This window comes from Mustelus asterias, chromosome 5 (genome assembly GCF_964213995.1).
Source record: "Mustelus asterias chromosome 5, sMusAst1.hap1.1, whole genome shotgun sequence".
Classification (NCBI taxonomy): domain Eukaryota; kingdom Metazoa; phylum Chordata; class Chondrichthyes; order Carcharhiniformes; family Triakidae; genus Mustelus; species Mustelus asterias.
Window position 1 is genome coordinate 44,505,142 of NC_135805.1, and position 15,357 is coordinate 44,520,498.

Sequence of the window (15,357 nt, forward strand, 5' to 3'; positions counted from 1 at the left end):
GACCCATTTTCACTGGAGTCAGACCCAAAGTGGCAATGGAGAAGGGCGATTGGGCAGGTTGGCAGGCTGGAACGCATTCACCACCCCCCCTCCCCCCACCCCCCCCTCCAGTTACTGGGAGTTTCAATGGTGATTGTCAGGACCCCAAACAGTCACTCCGCATCCTTCCACATCCCCCACGCCCCACATAACCTCTCATATGCTCCATAATGTCTCACATCTCCCATACTTCCTTCATGCCCCTCATCTCCCCATGCCCCCTCATAGCACCACAAACTCCCATTTCCCCCTCCATGCCCTCCTGCAGTCTCCATAACAAATCATCCACAAGGGGCAGACATCAGGAGGTCTTGAAATGGAAATTAAAGAACAAATAAACTTCTAACACGGGGTTTAGTTAGTTTAGTTGGCTAGATAGCTAGAGTGTGACTTAAAATAATGCATATGCTTGATTCCCATTCTAGCTGAGGTAGACTTAGGACCTGCCTCCTCATCCTGCCATAAGAGGGAAAGGCAGTGGCAAACCACCACTGATAGAAACTGCCAAGAAAACTGCTCAGCATGATGCATCAGCAGACAATAAGCCAATGACCGGCCTTCAGGCAGTGCACACATGAATGAAAGGAATGGATGAAACTTCGAACAATCTTATCTCATTCAAACACATAGAACAAAAATCATAAAATAAAACCCCCTTAGCTGGTCAATTTATTGCAAAAAAAACTAGTTAATCCTTTAGTAATCTCCTTAAACTGTTAATCAAAATATCTGTACAGATCCCTGTTGAATAAGTGGTTCTGGACCTTTTGAAACTCAGCCAAACATTCAAAATGGTCACATCTGTCATAACATACCATGCCAACTCATAGACAACTAAGCGTATTGGAAAAAAAGATGGTTACTTTTTTTTATTTGCAACTGATGGCCATCAATCAAAGCAGTTAGAACCATAGAACCATAGAAAATTACAGCTCAGAAACAGGCCTTTTGGTCCTTCTTGTCTGTGCCGAACCATTTTTTGCCTAGTCCCACTGACCTGCACTTGGACCATATCCCTCCACACCCCTCTCATCCATGGACCCGTCCAAGTTTTTCTTAAATGTTAAAAGTGACCCCGCATTTACCACTTTATCCGGCAGCTCATTCCACACTCCCACCACTCTCTGCGTGAAGAAGCCCCCCCTAATATTCCCTTTAAACTTTTCTCCTTTCACCCTTAACCCATGCCCTCTGGTCTTTTTCTCCCCTAGCCTCAGCGGAAAAAGCCTGCTTGCATTCACTCTATCTATACCCATCAAAATCTTATACACCTCTATCAAATCTCCCCTCAATCTTCTACGCTCCAGGGAATAAAGTTCCAACCTATTCAATCTCTCTCTGTAACTCAGCTTCTCAAGTCCCGGCAACATCCTTGTGAACCTTCTCTGCACTCTTTCAACCTTATTTACATCCTTCCTGTAACTAGGTGACCAAAACTGTACACAATACTCCAAATTCGGCCTCACCAATGCCTTATATAACCTTACCATAACACTCCAACTTTTATACTCGATACTCCGATTTATAAAGGCCAATGTACCAAAGGCACTCTTTACGACCCTATCCACCTGTGACGTCACTTTTAGGGAATTCTGTACCTGTATTCCCAGATCCCTCTGTTCAACTGCACTCTTCAGAGTCCTACCATTTACCCTGTACGTTCTTCTTTGGTTTGTCCTTCCAAAGTGCAATATCTCACACTTGTCTGCGTTAAATTCCATTTGCCATTTTTCAGCCCATTTTTCTAGTTGGTCCAAATCCCTCTGCAAGCTTTGAAAACCTTCTTCACTATCCACTACACCTCCAATCTTTGTATCATCAGCAAACTTGCTGATCCAATTTACCATATTATCATCCAGATCATTGATATAGATGACAAACAACAATGGACCCAACACCGATCCCTGCGGCACACCACTAGTCACAGGCCTCCACTCAGAGAAGCACTGAGAAGTTCACAAGCAGGTGGGGGCATCTTTTTTCTCTGACAGCTGTTGAAAGTGTTTTTTATTTTAAATGAACTTTGAGTATTTAAATCACTGCAGATGATTACACCGGATATGCCAATCATGATGTGGAGATGCCGGCGTTGGACTGGGGTAAACACAGTAAGGAGTCTAACAACACCAGGTTAAAGTCCAACAGGTTTATTTGGTAGCAAATGCCACTAGCTTTCGGAGCGCTGCTCCTTCATCAGGTGAGTGGGCGATCAGTCACTGGATCTCCCACTCACCTGACGAAGGAGCAGCGCTCCGAATGCCAATCATGACAGTAAGAACCCATCCAAGTTACAATGCAGCATCTAACTTTTGGAAGAGCAGATGACTGTTTATTTTTTTGAACAAAGAACAAAGATCAAAGAAAAGTACAGCATAGGAACAGTCCCTTTGGCCCTCCAAGTCTGCGCTGATCATGATGCCCTAACTAAACTAAAAAGAACACTTCTGCCCTTACTAGGTCCTTGTCACCCTATTCCCTCCCTATTCATGTACCCTTCCAAATGCCTCTTAAATGTTGCTAATGTGCCTGCTTTCACCACCTCCTCTGGCAGCGCATTCCACGCACCCACCACTCTCTGTGTGAAAAACACCCCTCACACATCTCCCTTAAACTTTCCCCCTCTCACCTTGAACCAGTGCCCCCTTGTAATTGACATTTCCTCCCTGGGAAAAAGTCTCTGACTATCTGCCCTGTCTATGCCTTTCACAATCTTGTAGACCTCTATCAAGTCTCCTTTCAGCTTCCGTCTTTCCAGTGAAAACAATCCTAGTTTATTCAACCTCAATCTCTCCTCATAGCCAATGCCATCGAGACCAGGCAACATCCTGATGAACCTTCTTTGCACCCTCTCCAAAGCTTCCACATCCTTCTGGTAGTGTGGTGACCAGAACTGCTTGCAATATTCCAAATATGGCCTAACCAAGGTTTTATATAGCTGCAACATGATTTGCTAACTCTTGTACTCAATACTCTGACCAATGAAGGCAAGCATACCATATGCCTTCTATATGCCTTTTTAATCACCATGGCCACCTGTGTTGCCATTTTTAGGGAACTGTGGACCTGCACTCCAAGGTCTCTCTGTATGTTAATGTTCCTAAGGGTTCTGCTATTTACAGTATAATTCATACCTAAATTTGATCCTCCAAAATGCATCACCTCGCATTTGTCCAGATTAAACTCCATCTGCTATTTCTGTGCCCAAATCTTCAATCCATCTATATCCTGTTGTATCCTCTGACAATCCCCAACTCTATCAGGAACTCCACCAACTTTTGTGTCATCTGCAAACTTATTAATCAGACCACCCACATTTTCCTCCAGATCATTTATATGTCTACAAACAACAGAGGTCCCAGCACTGATCCCTGTGGAACACCACTAGCTACAGATCCCCATTCTGAAAAATAACCTTCCACTGCTACTCTCTGTCTTCTATAACCAAGCCAGTTCTGGCCAGCCCACCCTGAATCCGATGTGATTTTAATTTTTGTACCAGTCTGCCATTGGGACTTTGTCAAACACCTTACTAAAGTCCATATAAACGACATCCACAGCTCTTCCCTCATCAATTATCTTTGTCACCTCTTCAAATTTATTTTTTTGGTTCCCAACATAGGACTGCATCCCGGCCGCCTCCCCCCCTCCCCCCCTGGCATGGTTCAAACTCCTCTGATAGGTCATGAATTCCAAATACTTACCGATGGAGGGGGGGAGGCAACTTCACTAAACTTGCTCTTTAAACTGCCCAGTCCCAATGGAACCAGCAAGGGTGGGGGTGCTACATGGGACATGGGGCAGGGACCACGGAATCGACTCCCACTCGTCATTTTTAAAGGGCTGTCGAATTTTTCCCAACTTGGTGAAAATCTGAACCACGGTCAGCAATAAGTGCAAAATAACAGCAGTAACTGGATGAAAAGCTGGAAGCAACCCTGCAGAATCTATCAGTTACAAATCACTGATTTTGTTTTTTTATTATGGGCATTTAGCAACAGCAGAGTCACTTGTCATTGCTCTATGGGAGAACTCCCCCACTGATATACAATCTCAACCTGTAATTTGCAGACCATTACCAGACACTGCTGACTGATTTACAACCTCAATCTGCAATCTCACACATTTATTAATGTGTGAAAAAAATACAGTAATTAGTGGTGAGGAAGAGATAAATATATCAGATGGAATTTTCATCTTCTAAAGCTTTTGGGGAAGATTGTAATGGAAGGTTAATTGTTGTTATCTGTGGTGAGAACTGCTCTGAATACTGTGCCCACCAAAGAGTTTAATCATTCACTTTTATCATTTTAGGCTAATTTTGCTGGAAATGAACATTGCATATTTTAATGAGCATTTTATTTCAGAGAAGTTAAAGTGTGATTTTCCCCTCCTTCCCTTCTCTGGTTATTAATTATAAAAAACCAAGGAACCAGCAGACCCATGGTTTAACAAAAAAAGTCTCACATAAGCGCGCTGAGACTCCGTGTTTGGCCCTTTCTAAGGAAGCTGCAATTTGCAGGTCTTCGGGAAAAAGTGCAGGGGATTGGAACTGGGTGAATTGCTCCTTCAGAGGGCCAGCACAGACATGACAGATCGAATGGCCTCCTTCTGCACAGCAACTATTCTATGATTCGATGATAAGTCTCAGACATCTTTGACATATTTCAGTCTCTCTAGAACATTACAAGTGGTGACTTGGAACTGTTAAGAAATTGTGCGTGTGGGTGTTCAAGTTGCATATCTGCTAGTGTACCTGGGGTTGGGGGATACGTCCCCCTGGTGCCACACACCAGTGTCTATCTGAACAGCACTGTGCTGTGGGGCTCATGTAGGCACCACAACAAAGACGAAACTTCAACCGGGGCTGGAGTTTGAGGTGAGTGGGTAAACACTGACAAAGACAAGGGGATAAATGTGGAAGGAGGGCTGTGCAAGAAAGGGAATGGGGAGAAAGAAGAGGGTTCTGCTGTCAGTTAGAGGGACAAGCAGGTGGATGAAGTAAATGAACATAAGAAGGCAGGGGAGAAACCAAGGGGAGAGAATCTGGACTCTGAAGTTAGTGTCAAAATGTCTTCCTGGCAGAGCTGCATGAAAAGCTCACAAAGTGTGTCAAAGAGATACCACATCATCTACTGGAAGGAGATGGATGCAGACTCCAGAAGCGACGGGTAGAGGTCCAAGTGGGGCATGGGTACCTTGCAGGTGATGGACTCGGTGGGGGGGGGGTGGGGGGGTGGTGGGGGGATGTGGTTGAATCAAGGAACAGACTTCCTTTGGAGGCCTTTTCTTTCTGGGGCTGACATCTTGTTTGGCCTGGTGAAGACAGATGAGGAGGAGAGAGTGAAATGAAAGTGCTGGACTGCTTTTTAAAAATATGGTACTGGGATCTTTGAACTCAGCAGCTGAGGACATGCGGATGAATATGCTGCCAGCTCATCAGGAGAAGCGGCAGGAACTCGCCTGTGTAGAATGAATGAGATTCCAAACGCAGAATCTGGTGCGGACGCCCGCCATTCTGCCCAGAGGCAACAGTGCCACTGAAACTGCCAGTGACCGCAATCAAAATGGGAGCATTTTGCCCAGTGACACTGCTGGAAATTTAAAGTTCTGGTTAGTTAGGGGGCAAGACCTGCATGTAGTGAGACACCAGCCAAGAGTGGCCTGCAACTAGGGCTGCGGACAAGGGTGACCTAGATGCCAACATGCTGGAAGGTAAGGTCAGACTTGCAGAGAATTCAGATGGGCAATTCAATGGACCAGCCTCGAGGAGAGGGCCAGTGGGTATACACAATGAAATACTTGGTGCCAAGGCAATAGGGCCAGAAAGTCTGTGCTCAATTTGTCGGGAAACATGGAGGATTTCAACACCAGCTTGGCACAGGGCTTGACACAGAGCCTGAAGCCCGTCCCTTTGCAGCATGGAAATAATCATCAACTTCATGAACACAGTTGCAAACACTAACACGACGCAGCGTCCGATATCCCAGCCTCCATTGCAGCCTAAGCAGAAGCTATCCAGAAGGATATCAGGCTGCTGCCTCGCAAGCTCAAGATGTTGCCATGGAAACTCAGACTCCTCTCAATGCCAGCTGAGCTTGCTTCCACGCAACACTAGCTTCTGTCAGGGCTGTGAACACCAATGTACAAGGATGTTTGCAGGGTGGCACAGCAGTCCAGCAACTTGTAATGTAACTATAGGATTGCCGAGGTGCTGCCCTGACAGAGGGGTAGGTGGTTCCATGCAGTACAAATCTGCTGTCCTGTCTCAGGCTACAAGCATATGATTTAGGAGCAAGAGTAGGCCACTCAGCCCTTCGAGGCTGCTCTGCTGTTCAATCAGATTATGGTTGATCTGATTTCAACTTCAATTCCACATTGTCACCGACCCTTGGTAAGCTTTTAACGCCTCGATAAACAAGCATCGATCTAGCTCTGCCTTAAAAATATTCAAAGACTCTGTTTCCACTGCCTTTTAAAAAACAAATTCACTCCCTTCTCAGAGAAAAAAAAAGTTCTCCTCACCTCTGTCTTAAATGGGCAACGCCCCTATTTCTAAACAGCAGGCCCGAGTTCTAGATTCCCCCAAAGAGGAAACATCCTTTCCACATACACCTCTGTCATGACGCCTCAGGCTCTTATATGGTTCAGTCAAGTCACCTCATACTCTTCTAAACACCAGTGGATACAAGCCTAGCCTGTCCAACCTTTCCTCATAAGAACATCCCTCACCTATTCCAGGTGTTATTCTAGTAAAACTTCTCTGAACTGCTTCTAACACATTTCCATCCTTCCTTAAATGAGACTAATGCTGTACACAGTACCCCAGATGTGCCATGTACAATTAAAACATAACCTTCCTACATTCCGGTGCAGGCACGATTTTACTATCGTGTTGCGCCCGTTTTCAGGCGCGGAAACTTGGTAAAGTCGGGTGTGAGGCAAGTAGCGCGGTCTGCGCCCACCTCCATGCTGATTCCCCCTTTACCAAGGCCTGAAAATGGCCGCAATCGTTACCGCGCCCGAAACGGTCACGATGGCCATTTAAATGCATTTGCATGCATTTAAATTGACTTAATGGGCTGCACGCCCAACTTTACCGGCACTTCCCCCTTTACCACCACGTCCAATTTGTAGCACGGACCCACGTCTCAGCACTGACCTCGGGTCTTTTGGATGCTGCTGGGTCCTAGTGCACTCAACACTCTGCCAGCTGAAGGATGTGCAAAAAGCCCTTGCAAATTTCACTATTGCAGCCTCTGAACTTTTCAGGGAGCTATGATTCTGGGGAGCACGTGGGTGGGGGAATGGGTGTCCACTGTCACTCTGCCTGAGATCAGTGGGGAATGGGTGTTCACTGCCACTCTGCCTGAGATCAGTTGCCACGCTGCTTAAGATCGGTGGGAGGAAGGGGGGATGGGGCCGCGATCTGTCTAGGTGGCAGGGGTGTGGGGGAGATAAGGGAGTCAGTAATGTTGTGGGGGTGGGGCAATGTCTGTGGGGGCCAGGGGGAGGCATTATCTGGCCCGGGAGGGATGTGGTAGGGGAGCCGCATTCTCTCATTTTTTTTGCACATTTGAAGGCTCCAATTGGAACTGCAGGATTTCAAAGAACAAAGAACAGTACAGCACAGGAAACAGGCCCTTCGGCCCTCCAAGCCTGTGCCAAAGTTTCGGGTGCATTAAGCCCCGCCCAAAGGCTTCTGCAGCGCGATTCGGAATCACTGATATTTTTTCAGGTAGTGTGCGTATGGGGGCACCTGAGAACGGGTCTAAAAGTCGGATCTGAAACACTCCCAGTTTCAAGACCACCCAGCACTTAGAATCAAAAGGGCAAAATAGGGCTCAAAGGGCTGAATGGGCTCTTTCTGTGCCATGACAATTCTGTGATTCTGCATTCAGATTCAACACCCGACTGCGCAGAATCAGACTTCCCGCCATTCCGAGCAGTGGGGTGGGCACTGCCGAAACCACACAGTCTCATAGATGGAAAATTCCACCCCTGGAGTAGGGACTGAAAACAATGGCTTCAGTCCTCCCAACATTTAATTGGAGGAAATTTCTGTTCACCCAGTGCTCAGGGGCGGGTGGCTTGCCCGCCCAGTTGGCGTAGAGCTGACATGCTCCATGCCGACGCGGCCTGCAGAGCTGCAGGGCAGGTTCATGAGGACCAAGTGGGATTTCCATCCAGTCCTTCCCTCTGTCGTTGTTGCCCCATCTGTCTGGCCAGCAGCTCCATCAATCCCGGCAGTGCTAGGAGAGCATCAGTGCCAGCTGCTGGCACTGCAGAAGAAGAAGACCAGGACCTATGGATCCCCGGAGCAGGTAAGTCTGGGCTCTTGGAACAGGAGGGTTTTTGCGTAGGTCAGGGAGAAGCGCAGGGGGTAGAGGGAGTGGGTTTAAGAGGGGAGTGGGCAGGAAGGAAGGGAGGTTCAAACTTGGGCGGTGGGGGGGGGGACACCCCATGATTGGTAAGGGCAGCCCGAAAAGAGAAGCCCCCTTTCCATCCTGCCCTTTAAACATGTAAATGAAATAATCATGCTGCCCACTCTCAACTGGCTGCCCACGCCAACCACTTTATGGCCTATTTTAGGGGCGACCTCAGGGGCGGGTGGGAAGATGTTGGAGTGGGCATCTGCCCTATTTTATGTGCCCCCTTTGCAGGAAACACGCCACTGGGATAAACAGTCTGATACATTAAAAACAGCCAGGAGCCAGGAGCCGAGAGAGGGACAGTTTTGAGGTAGAGGTGGGTCTAATCAGCCTACATGTGAAAGCAAATATTGTGCCTTCAGATGACATCCTCAAGGGACAGATGAGAAATAGGAAATAATGAGCTGAGTTTTATGACCACAATATTCATTAAATAATGGTTCTCCCCCTTAACGTAAACCATCATTTTCAAAATAAAAAACTCAAAAGTTCGCGACTGTAAAACAAACTTTAAGTTGATAAAATAATCAGATCTCGTATTTAACAGTAATATTTCTGCATTCCAACAATAAAATATATCTAAAAAAACACAAACATTGCTATAATTATTTAAAATCTCACAGCATGCTTTTTCAATTGAGGACATTCTCAATAGAGTTGATACATATATCACGACTACAGCTGCAATCACTTAAACAACCTTTGGAACAATATGCAGGAGATAATCTTATATTAGCTCATTAGATTAAGCCGATATCAGATCTATTTTAAACAATGAACCCTGGCACTTTCCCCAAGAGGTCTGATTTGGAAGATTTGCTAACTGGATGGGTAAGATGAGTGCTTCCCAAACTAAGAACACCACCCTGCAGCTGGTGCACAGGGGTGCGGGGTGAGGTTTGGGTCTTACATAATTCTTTGGCCTGTTGCTCAGTGCTGACAGTGATTTTCCATTCACTCAGCACAAGCGATCCTGACAATAGCCACCATGCAGTGGAATTTCCTGTGGGAATGTAATTTGAAAGCTAAGCTTGAAATTACACCCGTTGATTCCAATGTCATTTTACACCCATAGCAACATCATTAGCATGCTACTGTTTACAGGCGGAATTCAGCAATGGGGTGTAATGGCATTGTCACTGGACTAGTAATCCAGAGACCCAGGATAATGCTTTGGAGATCTGGGTATGAATCCCACCTTGGCAGATGATGAAATTTGAATTCCGATGATGCATCCCAGGTGTTAGACCTGGACATTAGCCCATTCTCAATTCTGTTCTGCTAATGTAAAATTGCACTCAAAATCCCTGTTATTCTCGGCTGACGGGCGGCACGGTGGCACAGTGGTTAGCACTGCTGCTTCACAGCTCCAGGGATGTGAGTTCAATTCCCGGCTCGGGTCACTGTCTGTGTGGAGTTTGCACATTCTCCTCGTGTCTGCGTGGGTTTCCTCCGGGTGCTCCGGTTTCCTCCCACAGTCCAAAGATGTGCGGGTTAGGTTGATGGGCCATGCTAAAATTGCCCCTTAGTTTCCTGAGCTGTGTAGGTTAGAGGGGTTAGTGGGTAAAATATGTCGGGATATGGGAGTAGGGCCTGGGTGGGATTGTGGTCGGTGCAGACTTGATGGGCCGAATGGCCTCTTCCTGCACTGTCGGGTTTCTATGATTCTATGAATAGATAACTGGTGTAAATGGGCATATTTCAGCAGAAATCAATTAAAATAAACAGTTAGGTTGCCACGAAAGCCCTGAACTCATAATCACAGTCATAGAGCGGGATTTTCCAGCTGCACTTGCCCCAAGACCGGAAAATACCACCCAAGGTTAATGGACCTTTGCAAGCTCTGCCCTTCCTCGCCTGCTACGATTCCCGTGGTGGGCGGGACAGGAAAATTCTGCCGAAAGTCTTTTTCCCAGGGTAGAAATTTGACTTACTAGGGAACATAGGTTTAAGTTAAAAGGGGGAAAGTTTAAAGGAGATGTGAGAGGCAAGTTTTTTACACAGAGCGTGGTAAGTGCCTGGAATGCGCCACCAGAGGAAGTGGTAGATGCAGAGACCAAGCAATGTTTAAGAGGCATGAATAGGCAGGGAATAGAGGGATATGGATACCACACAGAAGCAGAAGGTCGTTAGTTTAGAAAGGCGTCACATATAGGTGCAGGCTTGGTGATCCAGAGGGTCTGGTCCTTTGCTGTACAGTTCTTTGTTCATATATTTCTCCTTTAAGTATGCAAATTGAAGTTTCAGCTCATCATTCCTGCTGGTTAGATAGGAGAAGATTTAAGATGCTGTATCTGGGAAAGCTTTCCAAATTTTTATGTAAGTCAGAAAAATTGTATTCAAAGAAATAGGAAATACAACACAGGTCTCAGTGAAGATTTGAAAAAAAAAACAAGCTCAACAAATCACTGGAAAACACCAGAAAAGTTAATGCTCTGTCTGAAAATCTGTTTGCAATTAGGAGAAAGCTTCAGAGCAAACACAATTGTAGGAAGTTATGTATAACCAGGGTTAAAGCCATCGTTTTGGACGGAGATGCATTTGGGAGGGAATGATAGAAGGCTGTAAATTATCAACAAGAGATGGGTGTGTAGTCCACTTGAGCCGAAAATTTGTTGTTCTTTCTAACCACGTATTTATTTTGAAATGTTATGGTCGCATGCCACTGGCTGCAAATATCCAGGAAACGATAGGCCTGTGATTGAGAACATGCACTTATGGAAGCTGAACTAATTTTAATGTCATTCATGTGATTGCCATAAAAAGAATGTTCGAACAGAACAGTGGGCGAGGACGAATGCAGAAAGTCAGTTCACAAATTGTCATAAAATACCAGAAACATGACCTGATGTGAATCGGGAAACTCACACATGCTGCTCCTTAGCCTGGGATAGAGCTTTTAGAATGAACTGGATTCATTCAGGGCAGGACACAGGGTCAATACACTGGGGTGAATGAAATTCAGGCATGATGCAATAATTGTGTGTAACTCTCTTGAAGCCAGCAGGTAACTTTGACTTACACCCTTATTTATTCAATTCTGTCAGATCAAATACACAGGAAACTCTACCCCAGGATCAATTAGTGACAGGCCCAAAAGAGGGCCATGAGCTGAGAGCAGATTAAACACTCACCATTGAGAGGAAGAACCTTCTGTTAATATTCCTTTTATAGAGTCATAGAGTCATAGAGGTGTACAGCGTGGAAACAGGCCCTTCGGCCCAACTTGTCCATGCCACCTTTTTATTTAAACCCTAAACTAATCCCAATTTGGCCCATATCCCTCTATATCCATCTTATCCATGGAACTACCTAAATGCTTTTAAAAAAATAAAATTGTACCCGCCTCTACTACTACCTCTGGCAGCTTGTTCCAGACACTCACCACCCTCTGTGTGAAAAAATTGCCCCTCTGGACACTTCTGTATCTCTCCCCTCTCACCTTAAACCTATGCCCTCTAGTTTTAGACTCCCCTACCTTTGGGAAAAGATATTGACTATCTACCTTGTCTATGCCCCTCATTATTTTATAGACCTCTATAAGATCACCCCTCAGCCTCCTACGCTCCAGAGAAAAAAGTCCCAGTCTATCCAGCCTCTCCTTATAACTCAAACCATCAAGTCCCAGTAGCATCCTAGTGAATCTTTTCTGCACTCCTACTAGTTTAATAATATCCTTTCTATAATAGGGTGACCAGAACTGCACACAATATTTCAAGTGTGGCCTTACCAATGTCTTGTACAACTTCAACAAGACATCCCAACTCCTGTATTCAATGTTCTGACCGATGAAACCAAGCATGCCGAATGCCTTCTTCATCACTCTGTCCACCTGTGACTCCACTTTCAAGGAGCTATGAACATGTACCCCTAGATCTCTTTGTTCTGTAACTCTCCCCAATGCCCTACTATTAACTGAGTAAGTCCTGCCTGGTTCAATCTACCAAAATGCATCACCTCGCATTTGTCTAAATTAAACTCCATCTGCCATTCATCAGCCCACTGGCCCAATTGATCAAGATCCCACTGCAATCGGAGATAACTTTCTTCACTGTCCACTATGCCACCAATCTTGGTGTCATCTGCAAACTTACTAACCATGCCTCCTATATTCTCATCCAAATCATTAATATAAATGACAAATAACAGTGGACCCAGCACTGATCCCTGTGGCACACCGCTGGTCACAGGCCTCCAGTTTGAAAAACAACCCTCTACAACCACCCTCGAAGCCAATTTTGCATCCATTTAGATACCTCACCCTGGATCCCGTGAGATTTAACCTCATGCAACAACCTACCATGCGGTACCTTGTCAAAGGCCTTGCTAAAGTCCATGTAGACGACATCAACTGCACTGCCCTCATCTACCTTCTTGGTTACCCCTTCAAAAAACTCAATCAAATTTGTGAGACATGATTTTCCACTCACAAAGCTTGAGATCGTGCAGAAATTTAATTTTGTGTGCATGATATGAAGAGAAGCTTGCATTTATTGCAGACGTACGTGCTTTATTATATCCTGCAATTGGGAATAATGTGTTTTTTTAAAAATTATAAACATATATATGATCAGAATATCTAAGGGATTGTTGGGGCTAAATGCTTGGGTGTATATTCATTCATTCATCCACAAGTGCAGTATGATCGAGAGTGGGCTTGTGTTTTGCAAATGGGCCATCTTCACTGCAGCTGTTAATATTGGACTCATCTCTCAGCTATTTTAAACAGAAAGGACTGGGAAGAGAAATATATTAGTGCTGCTTGGCTGCCCCCTGCAGTTACAGTTCACACGACAGGTGCAATTTGCCATTTGTAGCCATGTCCACCCTTGACATGAGAGAATACATTTCTAGGTACAGAGCTGCTCACTGTTGATTGTCCACCTCGGGCGGAATTTTCCCGTCCCGCCCACCACGGTTCCCGTAGCGGGCAGGACAGGACCATGCAAAGCTCCATTGATCTCGGGCAGGAATATCCGGTCTTGGACCAAGCGCGGCCAGAAAATCCCCATCCCTAGTATCACTTCAATATTATACATCACCGGAAAGTGCATAGAAGGTGCACTGGACATCCCTCTCTTTAGATAACTCCACCCATCCTCCTAAAAGATTAGAATAAATATATTTCATATTTTGGGGGCAGGGGAGAAAAAAAATCAAATTTGAAAAACATACGAAAGCAAGTTCTTAGAATGACTCATTGCTTTCTATGAAGCCCATCGGGCTGCTTTTATCTCGAGGGCATTCTGAAAGCTCCTGTTACCTCTGTCACCATCATTGTTGTCATAGTAACAGGAGAGTTATTGTGAGGAATGGTGCCTTGGACACAGGAACTTCCTACTTTTTATTTGATGAATGGCAGAATTGACAAGACAGGCATCCTGTGATCCACAAAGGGCCCCTTGGTGACAATGGTGGCTCCCGCAGCCCCATCCACCCCTTCCACTCACCAGTCACCAACCCTGCTCGCCAGGTCCGCCTGACTGACCTTGGTGACCCCCAATCCTACTTATCTTGCTGAAAGGCTTGGCATCCATTGAAAAGGTTCTTGAATAGCCACTGCTCCTGACCTTGGCTGATTAGCTGCAAGATTGGCAGGAAATCTCATCAGAGATCCCCCAACCGGTTGAGGTGGTTTTGGCCCCTGGCTTTTTCATACCATTTAGGGCCAGCGCCACCCCAACTGAATCCAGCTAACTGCACAGGAATAATGCTCTTCAGCCTGGCACACCTATGCCAACACTTTGGCTGAATTTTAAGAATGGAGTCAGGGCCATTGTGTAAAGAGCGGGTCCTGAGTCCACTCCTGCTGGCATTGAGATACATGCAGCAACTATACCACAGGCAGCCTCCTAATTAAGGCAGTCTCCTGATGCTGCCAGCCCAGTCAGAGCAGCAGGAACTCTGAAGCCTCATGCTGAGGACCAGCACAAAAAAATGCTTCCCTCTTAGGAGGGCAGTTAGGAACCTGAACAAGTCAGTATGATGAAACAAATGCATAGAAATTTCAACCAGTATGAATAGAGAGGTGATCGTTACCAAGGCAAGCGGGAGACCTGGATCCTACAGGCTGAACTACAGTAAACATTGGCCTCTTAGAGAATGAGCAGGGGAAATTAATAACGGATAACTGCGAAATAGCAGAAACTTTCCTTCTTCCCTATGTACTCTATGAACAGTATGCTTTGTCTGTTTGGCGCGCAAGAAATAATACTTTTCACTGCTTCCCAATACATGTAACAATAATAAATTAAATCAAAATCAAATCAAAACTTTGAACAAATATGGTAGATGACAGTAAAAACATCCCAAAAATAACAGAAAATCCAGGGATAAAAGGGCAGGTGAAAGGTAAAACAATCACTACTGCAACTAGAGATAATGGGTAAAACTTTACCAAAAAATGGCAGAGCGTTGGTTCCGGTGAGAAAAATGTCAGGTTTCTCACCAGACCTCACTACACTCTGTCAACAAAACAGGTGGGCGCGTTTGATGTGACCTCAACACGTCGGCAAAGCCCGGCTGCGCTGAGATTGGCGCCCTATGTTTAAAGGGCACCCCAATCAAATCAAAAAATAACCTCCTCCTTCCCACACCAAAGCTCTCAGGGGATCCCCTCCACATTGGTCTGCCCCCCGCCCCCCCACCCCCACCGCACCTACCCACCCCATCCCCCGCCATTCCCCAATTAGAGCTGGCATTCACCCCCGGCAATCAGAGCCGGTATTTAGCGCCAACACCCCATACTCCCCCTTCCATTCTCCCCGAACGTTGGACTACTTCCCTCCAACCCCCCGCTAACACAGTCAATGCTGGAATTATCTAATTCCGCCCCCAAACATTGGTCCCCTTCCCCCCAGCCATTGCCGGCATCCCCAGCTCCCACGTC